The sequence below is a fragment of the Lepus europaeus genome, chromosome 7, assembly GCF_033115175.1.
Source record: "Lepus europaeus isolate LE1 chromosome 7, mLepTim1.pri, whole genome shotgun sequence".
NCBI classification, from domain to species: domain Eukaryota; kingdom Metazoa; phylum Chordata; class Mammalia; order Lagomorpha; family Leporidae; genus Lepus; species Lepus europaeus.
The window spans coordinates 131,056,532-131,068,755 of NC_084833.1; positions in this window are offsets into that span (position 1 = coordinate 131,056,532).

Sequence of the window (12,224 nt, forward strand, 5' to 3'; positions counted from 1 at the left end):
TCCTGGTGAATGGATCCATTAATCATTATATAGTGCCCCTCTTTGTCTCTCCTAATAGTTTTTGTGGTAAAATTTATGTTATCCTATATTAAGATGGCTACGCCCGCTCTTTTTTCATTTCTGTTGGCATGGTATTTCTTTATCCAGCCTTTCACTTTCAGTGTATGCATCTTTGTTAGAAAGATGTGTTTCTTGTAAGCAGCAAATAGATGGGTTTTGTTCTTTAACCCAGTCAGCCAAACAGTGTTTTTTAACTGCACAGTTCAGGTCATTAATGTTCAATGTGACTATTGATAAGTAGCAACTTTGCCATACCATTTGCCAAAGATATTTTCAAATATATGGTTTGAGACTCCTGTGATCTTTTGCTGTGAGGTTTCCTTCCTTTACCTTCTTTCATGTTGATGACTGTGTTTATGTGTGTAACACATCTTTGAGCATCTTTTGCAAGGCTGGACGAGTGGCGACAAATTCTTTCAATTTCTGTTTGCTGTGAAAAGCCTTTATTTCACCTTCGTTCACAAATGAGAGCTTTGAAGGATATAATATTCTGGGCTGGCAGTTTTTCTCTCTTAGTACCTGGGCTATGTCTCGCCATTCCCTTCTAGCTTGTAGGGTTTCTGATGAGAAGTCAGTTGTGAGTCTAATTGGAGATCCTCTGAGAGTAATCTGATGTTTCTCTCTTGAACATTTTAGGATCTTTTCTTTCTGTTTCACTGTGGTGAGTTTAATTACAATGTGTCGTGGTGAGGACCTCTTTTGGTCATGTTTACTAGGGGTTCTATGAGCTTCCTGTACTAGGATGTCTCTGTCCTTCTCCAAACCCGGCAAGTTCTCTGCAAGTATCTCACTGGAGATGCCTTATAATCCTTTCTCTCTCTCTCCATGCCTTCAGGAACTCCTAGAACCCAAATGTTGGGTTTTATAGTATCCTGTGGATTCCCAACAATATTTTTTAGATTTCTAATTTCTTCTTCCTTTTTTTTTTTTTTTGGTTTGCCTGTTTCCTTTCCTGTTCTCTGTCTTCTAAGTCTGATATTCTCTCTTCTGCTTCACCCATTCTGTTTTTAAGGCTCTCTAATGTGTTTTTCATTTGATCTATTGAGTTCTTCATTTCATTATGATTTCTCATCACTATAACAGTTTCTTGTTCTACTAGTTGTTTCATTTCATTTTGATTCCTCCTTAATATTTTGTTTTCACACGAGAGATTTTCTATCTTATCCATTAAGGATTTCTGTAGTTCAAGAATTTGTTTTTGAGAACTTCTAAGTGTTCTTATCAATGTTTTTGAGATCTGCTTCTTGCATTTCTTCTATCTTTTTATCTTCATAATCTTGAATTGGGGTGTCTTTTTCATTTGGGGACATCATAGTGTCTTCCTTGTTCTTGTTACCTCGGTTTTTGCATTTGGTTGGCATATTGGAGATATTCTTTGGTTTCTTCACTGTGGTGTTTTTTCTTGTTATACTATGACTCTAAGTTAAGTGGACTGTCTGCTTTCGATGGAGCCTTAGAGGCTTAATAAATACAATTTCTGTTCCCAAAGAACTACCTAGTTGAAGAGACAATGAAATAGATATGTATTTGATAACTGCCACAATTAGATGAATGTATAAATTGTTGCTCAGGGACAAATTTGAAAATAAAAGAGACATGTTAATAATGACACAGGATTGAAATGTATAACAGAAACCATCCAGGGCCAAGTAGGTTAAATGTTCACCCTAGCTTTGTAAGGCATTCCATTAATTATTTAGTAAGCATTTTCTGAGCATTCTTTTGTGTGGTGTGTTGAAAGAACTACCAGCCACATGATTTTCCTAGATATTGGAGTAAGAGAACCTGAGCAATCAGAAAAAGGCTGAGATGAACCAAGAGGGTTTTGACACAAAGGTAAAAAAAAAGAGAGGTCAATTAAAAAGTATATCAAAGATAATTTAGTAGGACCTGAAGCAAGGTATGGTAGTAGTGGGAATGAAGAAGAGGCAACAGATTACCTGGAGATCTAAAAGGCAGAAACAACAGGATTTTAATTGTAGATGAAGGCAGGAGGGAACTCATGTGTAAATCTTCATTTGGATTTTATTATTTAATAGGCAAGGAGTTCTCAGCACATTAGTGTTCATCAGTAATAAAAGGCTACCTCCAACCGACTTGTAAACTTCCCCTAATCCAGGACACAATCTCATGGGTAGCTACTATCTATAAGCCTTATGTTGATCATCAAGCCAAATATTTTTAACTGCTACAATATACAATGGTCCTAGTTATGATGCAGTTACTTAAAAACTAGAAGACATATCAGTGTCTATAAGAAGAATCTAGGCTGGCACCGTGGCTCACTAGGTTAATCCTACACCTGCGGTGCCAGCACCCCAGGTTCTAATCCTGGTTGGGACGCCAGATTCTGTCCTGCTTGCTCCTCTTCCAGTCCAGCTCTCTGCTGTGGCCCGGGAGTGCACTGGAGGATGGCCCAAGTACTTGGGCCCTGCACCCTCATGGGAGACCAGGAGGAAGCACCTGCCTCCCAGCTTCGGATCAGCGCAACGCACCGGCCATAGCAGCCACTTGGGGTGTGAACCAACGGAAACAGGAAGACTTTTCTCTCTGTCTTTCTCTCTCTCTCACCAACTCTGCCTGTCCAAAAAAAAAGAAGAACAATCTAAATAAAAAAGTTAAATTCAGGGCAGGGACTCGGGCTGTGGTGCAGCAGGGTAACACCCTGGCCTGAAGTGCTAGCATCCCATGTGGGCCTGTTCAAGACCCAGCTGCTCCACTTTCAATCCAGCTCTCTTCTGTGCAGTAGAGGATAGCCCGAGTTCTTGAGCCCCTGCACCTGCATGGGAGACCTGGAGGAAGCTCCTGGCTACTGGCTTTGGATCGGCACAGCTCCGTCCATTGTGGCCAACTGGGGAGTGAACCATCAGATGGAAGACCTCTCTCTCTCTCTCTCTCTCTTCCTCTCCTCTCTCTGTGTAACTCTTATTTACAAATAAATGAATAAATAGTTTTTAAAAAACAATAGTAATGGTCAATATTTATTTAAAAAGTTAAATTTAAAAACCCACAAAATCATATAAATCAAAGCTAAATTTGGAATACCTTGCTAATTCACAATTTATATATTTACCAACCTTAGGTAACTAAAGCACAGTTAAGCACAAAAGAAGTAAAAAAAAAAATTTTCCCTGGTGGGGGGCGGCACTATGGCGTAGTGGGTAAAGTTGCCACCTGCAGTGCCAGCATCCCATATGGGCATTGGTTTGAGTCCCAGCTGCTCCACTTCTTCTACAGCTCTCTGCTATGGCCTGGGAAAGCAGTAGAAGATGGTCCAAGACCTTGGGCCCCTGAACCCACGTGGGAGACACAGAAGTGTCTCCTCACTCCTGGTTCCTGGCTTCAGATTGACACAGCTCCTCCATGTAGCCAACTGGGAATCAACCAACAGATGGAGGACCTTTCCCTCTCTTTCTTCCTCTCCTCTCTGTAACTATTTTAAATAAATAAATAAATACATATTTTTAAAAAATAATTTCCTGGAATAACCAAAATGTACATTATAAAGCCCAAGTAAGATGTCTAGCCACTGGCTCACCATCATGACTCATAAAAAAACTCACTCTATCTTGGCTACTCTCATATGAGTGGATGGACACAAAGCAGGAAAGAAAGCAATAGGTTTGAGCAGTGAATAAATGGAAAGGGCTCCAACAACAATGCTGCAAAACTCTTTGGCTCCTTACTGAATGTACTATGCAGGCAGGCATCTCCTTAATTTCTGCCATGCTCTGAGTTGTTCTAGGACCATAGAACTGATCACAACAATCAGAGCTTTCAAGTCCATCATCCACAATTCACTTAGTGATAGTGGAGCACTATAGCTTTGCTTCATGAGTACAACTCAACCTCCACACCTGATATGTTATTCTGTTTGGATCCACTGGAACTGGAGAGCATATAGGGTCAGAGGGAGTAGAGGAGCATGATGTGTGGGTCTCATGGTGGTGGTAGCTATGCAGAGGGAGGAGTGGAGGAGGAGAAGAGCAAGAGCCCCTAGCACTGTGGGAATGAGGAGCAGAGGATGAATGGAGACAGGATGACTTATCTGCATTATGCCTGGTACTCTCCTGGGTATAACTGATGCAACATGAATAATGTGAATACCATGATTACCCTAAAGGTGATTTCAGTCCTAATGGATGGATGAGAAGGACATAGATAATTAAAAACAATGTGACAAAAGTTGTAGGTGCACAATACAATCACCTACATCATTTGTGGCAGGAACCATCAGGTTAAGATCAGATCTCAGGGCTGGCATTGTGGTGTAGAGGGTAAAGCCACCCTCAGCAGTGCCAGCATCCCATATGTTCACTGGTTCAATTCCCAGCAGCTCCACTTCTGATACAGCTCTCTTCTTCAGCCTGGGAAGGCAGATGGCACTATCCTTAGGCCCTTGCACCCTCATGAGAAGACCTGGAGGAATCTCCTGGCTCCTGGTTTCTGAGCAGTAAAGCACTAGCCATTGCAGCCAACTGGAGAGTGAAGACCTCTTTCTCTCTCCTCCTCTCCTTCTATCTCTGTTTAACTCTGATGTTTAAATAAATAAATAAATAAATAAATCTTTCTTTTAAAAGAGTCAGATATCAGAGGTAGCAGAGCCCAGAAATGACAGCATTGTATGAAATGAAAATAGGCAGATGGTAGGTAGAAGCTTGGTAACTGAAGCTGAGATCAGAACATGGATCTTGACTGGCAGGCTGTCCAACCAATCATTAACCTGGACAAGGCTGGAATCTCCCAACTTCTATCCTAGTGCCCATGTCTTTGCAGAGAGGCATAACCAAGAAAGAGAAAATCATCTCTGGCTTTGGCCGAGGGGACTGTGGGAGCTCCCCACATTTGAAGCCAGAATCTGTTTAACTCTTTCATAGGAAGGATTTCTGTCCTTGTCTTCTTAGCATAAACTTCTAATGCCACCAGACCTCCCATAACCCCACATCACAGGGCACATGATAATGAATGGCTGAATGAACAGAATCTTGAAATATCATGTAAATGGAAGACTCATGAATCTATTCTCTTTTTATGGGTGTACTTGAAGGTTAGAAAACTGAGGCAGGGGTCTTTGGTCATGCTCAACCATAGAGTCCCCCTTACAAAGCAAAAATAAATAAATAAATAAAAGGAAAAAAAGAAAGAAAATCCTGTTCACACTTCAGAAGTGCCCAGCCACCCACCTCCTGAGTACATGCTCCTGGAACAATGACAAATTCCCAAAGACCAGAATTAGGAAGGCACTATCTTGACAGTGCAAAAAGCATTTGGGGAGGAAAAGCCCTGTCCTACTAGAGCCCATTGGTCAAAGGATCCAGCAGAAGACTTAGAGGCTTGCCACATCACACATCTGCCCACAGAGTAGGATGGTCACAGAAGGCCTGAAGACGTGTTGTGAGTTGTGGCCTCGTGGTACTGGCTGCAGCTGTTGACACATCAGGGATGACTGGTGGGCAGTGGTTTGAGCTAACCCTGCCTCTGCCTGCCCAGCACTGCAGTATGCATGGAGTGAGTCTTCTCCTGGAGTGCCTGATGAGGGCAAGGGATGTGTGTAGACCTACAGTCAGAGGAAGTTTGAAGCACTGGCCTCGAGGTTGGAGAGTTGCCATGGCAATATTTTCAGAAGGTGATGTGGCAGGGGTAGCCCTGCAAGGCAGGGTGGCCTCCTAACTACATGTCCTTCCTCTTATGCTCCTCTGAACTTAGATGAACCTGAGTTGAGTGCAACAACCTGGGTCGGTGATGCTGAGAGACCACCAGATGACATTCTGGTTAATGTATGCAGGTTGTGGATCATAATGACAACCATATGTGCAATGTCGGGTACTATCCCATGTGTTCACCCACATGCCTGATATGAATGAGGGTCTGACAGAGGGAGAGTGGGCCATGGGATTTTCAAGAAGGACCTGTGAGCAAGTGAGGCAGATTTCTTACCTGGGGCTACTAGAGAAGGGAAAGGGAGGTTTGCAGGCTCAAAAATGAGCAAAGAGATAGGAAATACTACATCCTCTTTGCCCCTTCCCCAAGTTGCACACCCCAGGTTAGCAAATGCCCTCCTCTTAAATCTGAATTGGTGGTAGTAATGATGTAGGAACTCGTGAATAAAGGGCCTAATGTGGTTAATATTCTACTTGTCTTTCCTAAAATGGCCCAACAAATGATATTTTTTTAAAACAAATATAGGCATGCATATAGCTTGAGACTTGACTGAGAGTTCTTGCAAAATATAAGTACTCTTTGCTGACTTGAAAGATGCTAAATGTGTGGCTCCACATTGAGGAATGCAAGTTCTGTCATTAGAGCTGGATTTTGCCATTGGTGGTGCACATCGTTTTCTCTACTAGAGTCTGACAACTCCAATGGCATTTACCCTTGCTAGACATTTCCTCAGGTTCCCAGTTGAAAGGCAGCCAAACATCAATATCATTATCAAAAGACTGACATCTGTGGTCTCTGTGTGAGGCCCTCAGCTGTCAGGCTGAAAGAGCAAAGGCGTCGCTCAACAAGAAACACCGGAGACAGGCCTGATGGGTATGTCTGTTTATTAGCAACCAGGCATGTATTTTTATAGGGTAAGAGAAGAAAAAACCTGGGGTGGTAACAGCAATTCTATAGGGCAGAAGGGGCAGCATGCCAAGAGGCTTCTCACCGACTTATACATCACATACGACACATAGGCCCCTGGGCTCGTTTGTGCAACCAGACCACATCTGGGAGTTGCTTATCAGCTCTCTGTTTATGAACCACAAAAGCATAGCCACAAGGCTTCCAACAGGAAGGAGGGGATGGAGGAAATTGGCCTGGAGCTCCTGCAACTTGCCAGCAGCCAGGCTGTGGGGTCCCTCCCAGGAGGCATGGCATGCCATGCCCTCTCAACTTTCTGCATGGGCAGGGCAAGCAGCCTCATGGGATTACCCACAGAAATCTATCTGAACTGCAAAAGATTGTGATTGGCTAAATTTTTATTATAGAATTTATATCAGCAATTTGCCATCAAAGTATCCTTTATTCTGGATTTATCATACACAGCAATGGAGGAAGGAAAAAATCTTACATCCATGTTGACTTCTCACCTACACAACAAGCAGGCTCCTGTTTCTCTGTCTTGCTAATACAGCCTCTCCTCTCCACCCACGCATTGACCAGCCTTGCCCTGCCTCAACTTTTGGACACATCACTACATGAAAACTCCTGCTATCAGCCTGAGATCTCTCCCACTCTTCCCAAGCTGTCTCTATCTACCTCAGCAGCTCAGCCTCAGAGTACAGCCTCAGCCCAAACCCCTCCCAGCTCACACTGTGACCTCAAAGGACCTTTAAATCTAGCCCAAGCACTTCTCTATCTCAGCAGCCTTGCTTTAGATCAGACCTCCAAGCTACTCCCCACCACTCTGTACTATATAAAGTGCTAGTCTGTAAGACAGGGGGTTCTCTCTTTGCTGTGTGTTTGCTGGGAACTCTCTGCCATGCATTCACCTTGAAGTGAATCAACCTTCTGAATAAACCTGGTCTGCCTGTGACTCCATGCTCTATCTCCTTTTTCTTGGCACACTGCTTGTCTTGTTTTGTGGACTTGTGTATGGAGATAAAGTATATTACCTCAACCCCTGACCATTTACAAACCAATTTATAAACAAGGACTTGGAATGTGGCTCCTCTAAAGTGTGTCTGTGATCTTAGAAATCCTTTTGGCTGATTTATTGGAAGGTGTGTGTCAGGTAGTGAACTGATAGAAAGAGATTGATGAGATTTCCTTTGAATTCTGTAGTGCTTCCCTGAAAATTAGAACACTTTGGTGATTTAAGCCCTTCAGATTAAAAGCTCATTAACAATTCTTGTTCAAAGATGCTAAAAATGATCAGCTACCTACATCATGGACCTTGGATAAATGTTCTCTTTCCAACTTGAAGTTTTGAAAGAGAACTTAAAATGTCTTAAGATTGATGTTTTCGGTAAGAAAATACAAAGAACTAACCTTTTTCTTTGGGTTAGCTGAACTTAGTTGTGAGAAGGAAGGGGAGTGTGGAACCCAGTGACTATTGATATTGGGAGGCCTGACCTATTAATGGCTACCCCCAGGATTGCCTAAAGCTTTTATATGTGAGTGAAATCAACTGAGAAAATATAGTGTGGTAGCAAAAGGACTCTGAAAATCAATATGTTGTCCATATTAGAGACTAGGGTACATGAGGAGTCTTCAAACATTCCATTAAAAATGTGTGTCAGGGAAAAACTAGGTATCAATTTTTTAATTGTAATAAAATTAACTTATGACGGAGCGGCAAGATGGCAGAATAGGAAGGGAGCACACTGATAGTCCAGGAAGAGACTGTAATAAAAGTGGAGATACTGCAGGTTCAAGGAAGAGTAGGGGAAGAAACAGCAGAGGAAACTATTCCAGAACTAGTGATTCACAGTGGACCTGCATGGAGAGCGTGGGAGCCCAAGTTCGGGACACCAGCAGCAGAATCAACACACCAGCGCTGGAACGTGATGTGAGCCGAACCTCAATAGCCCGAGACACCAGTGGGAAAGTGGAAAGAGGAGACTAGGGGCAACGAGGCTTGAAATTCCATGGGGAAAAGTTCACCAGACTAACTAGAAGAGAGAGAGAGAGAAAAAAAAAAGTGACTGATACAGACACAAGTTTCTCTCTCTCCGCTCACCTCTCAAAGGCGAGCAAGAGAAAGAGCGGGTGCCATTTTGGACATACATCATAAGCAGGGCGACCTCAGGTCTGCACCAGCCCTGAGCCTAGCAGAAAAAACTGACTCTGGGGGGGTGAAATAACAGGAGATTCGGATCTAACTTGGCAACCCAGTGGGAGACTGCAGGACAATTGGAGCCCACACCGAGGGCAGCAGAGATTCCCTGTGTGGTCCTTGGGAAAGAGCTTCCGATCTCTGGCTCCTGTGGGTATATCATTCGCCTGCTAACTACCTCCAATTCCATTCAGCTGTGCAGAATTACTTCCCTTTTGAATAAAAAAAAAATAAATAAAAGAATGAAAGAAATAGAGATTTACCACACCTAACCTGGGAGTGTCACCCTTGGCACACCTTCAACCCTGAGGAACCAAACAGAGCTCTCAGGCCACACTCATCTCAACCCTCTAAGGCGCCATCAAAAGCAGAGAGTCCACTTAACTTAGAGTCATAGTATAACAAGAAAATCACCACAGTGAAGAAACCAAAGAGTATCTCCAATATGCCAAACAACAAACACAAAAACCAAGGTAACAAGAACAAGGAAGATATTATGACGCCCCCAAATGAAAAAGACATCCCAATTCAAGATTATGAAGATGATAAGATAGAAGAAATGCAAGAAGCGGATCTCAAAACATTGATAAGAACACTTAGAAGTTCTCAAAAACAAATTCTTGAACTACAGAAATCCTTCATGGACAAGATAGAAAATCTCTCGCATGAAAACAAAATATTAAGGAGGAATCAAAATGAAATGAAACAACTAGTAGAACAAGAAACTATGATAGTGATGAGAAATCATAATGAAATGAAAAATTCAATAGATCAAATGACAAATACATTAGAGAGCCTTAAAAACAGAATGGGCGAAGCAGAATAGAGAATATCGAACATAGAAGACAGAGAACAGGAATGGAAACAGGCAAACCAAAGAAAAGAAGAGGAAATTAGAAGTCTAAAAAATACTGTCAGGAATAATACAGGATACTATTAAAAAACCCAACATTCGGGTTCTAGGATTACCTGCAGGGATAGAGAGGAAGAAATGATTAGAAGGTCTTTTCAGTGAGATACTAGCAGAAAATTTCCAAGGTTTGGAGAAGGACAGAGGCATCTTATTATAGGAAGCTTATAGAACCCCTAATAAATATGACCTAAAGAGATCCTCACCATGACATGTTGTAATCAAATTCACCACAGTAAAACATAAAGAAAAGATCCTAAAATGTTCAAGAGAGAAACATCAGATTACTTTCAGAGGATCTCCAATTAGACTCACAGCAGACTTCTCATCAGAATCCCTACAAGCTAGAAGGGAATGGCAAGACATAACCCAGGTACTAAGAGAAAAACTGCGAGCCCAGAATATTATATCCTTCAAAGCTCTCATTTGTGAATGAAGGTGAAATAAAGGCTTTTCATAGCAAACAGAAATTGGAAGAATTTGTTGCCACTCGTCTTGCCCTTCAAAAGATGCTTAAAGATGTGTTACAAACAGAAACACAGAAACACAGTCATCAACATGAAAGAAGGTAAAGGAAGGAAACCTCAAAGCAAAAGATCACAGGACTCAATTTCTCTTTGACATAGAATTAAAATCTGATTCTCTGTTAAAACAATGTGCTAAAGTAATCTGTTATGTTCTCTTGATGTCTGTTAAATTCTTTTTTTAATTAAACTTTTATTTAATGAATATAAATTTCCAAAGTACAGCTTATGGGTTACAATGGCTTCCCCCTCCCAAAATTTCCCTCCCACCCACAAGCCTCCCCTTTCCCGCTCCCTCTCCACTTCCAATCACATCATGATTCATTTTCAATTCTCTTTATATACAGAAGATCAGTTTAGTATATATTAGGTAACGATTTCAAAAGTTTGCCCCCATATAGCAACACAAAGTGAAAAAAAATACTGTTGGAGTACTAGTTATAGCATTAAATAACAGTGTACAGTACATTAAAGACAGAGATCCTACATAATATATTTTTTTAAAAATTAATTTTCTATGCCACTTCCAATTTAACACCAGGTTTTTCCTTTTTTCATTTCCAATTCTCTTTATATACAGAAGATCGATTCAGTATATAATTAGTAAAGATCTCATCAGTTTGTACCCACGCAGAAACACAAAGTGTAAAAATACTGTTTCAGTACTAGTTATAGCATCACTGCACATTAGACAACACATTAGGGACAGATCCCACATGGGATGTAAGTACACAGTGACTCCTGTTGCTGAATTAACAATTTGACACTCCTGTTCATGGCGTCAGTAATCTCCCTAGGCTCTCGTCATGAGTTGCCAGGGCTATGGAAGCCTTTAGAGTTCGCTGACTTTGGTCTTATTCCGATAGGGTCATAGTCAAAGTGGAATTTCTCTCCTCCCTTCAAAGAAACGTACCTCCTTCTTTGATGGCCCTGTTCTTTCCACTGGGATCTCACTCACAGAGATCTTTCAATTAGGTCTTCTTCTTTTTTTCTTTTCCATGGTATCTTGGCTTTCCATGCCTACAATACTGTCATGGGATCTTCAACCAGATCCAAATGCCTTGAGGGCTGATTCTGAGGCCAGAGTGTTGTTTAGGATGTCTGCCATTCTATGAGTCTGCTGTGTATCCCACTTCCCATGTTGGATCTTTCTCTCCCTTTTTGATTCTATCAGTTAGTATTAGCATACACTTGTCTTGTTTGTGTGATCCCTTTGACTCTTAGACGTAACAGAGCCATCAAATGTGAGCTGAAATTGATCACTGGGACTAGTGAGATGGCATTGGTACATGCCACCTTGATGGGATTGTATTGGAATCCCCTGGCACATTTCTAACTCCACCATTTGGGGCAAGTCTGATTGTGCATGTCCCAAATTGTACATCTCCTCCCGCTCTTTTTCCACTCTGAAATTTAACAGGGATCACTTTTCAGTTAAAATTGAAACACCTAAGAGTAATTGTGTGTTAATTACAGAGTTCAACCACTAGTACTAGAACAACAACAACAAATACTAAAAAGCTTAAAGTATTACATTGTACATCTAGAGTCAGGACAAGAGCTGATCAGGTCATTGTTTCTTATAGTGTCCATTTCACTTAACAGGTTTCCCCTTTGGCGCTCAGTTGTCACCGATCAGGGAAAACAAATGATATTTGTCTCTTTGGGACTGGCTTAATTCACTTAGCATGATGTTTTCCAGATTGCTCCATCGTGTTGCAAATGACTGGGTTTCATTGTTTCTTACTGCTGTATAGTATTCTATGGAGTACATGTCCCATAATTTCTTTATCCAGTCTACTGTTGATGGGCATTTCGGTTGGTTCCAGGTCTTAGCTATTGTGAATTGAGCTGCAATAAACATTAGTGTGCAGATGGCTTTTTTATTTGCCAAATTAATTTCCTTTGGGTAAGTTCCAAGGAGTGGGATGGCTGGTTTGTATGGTAGGGTTATGTTCAGGTTTCT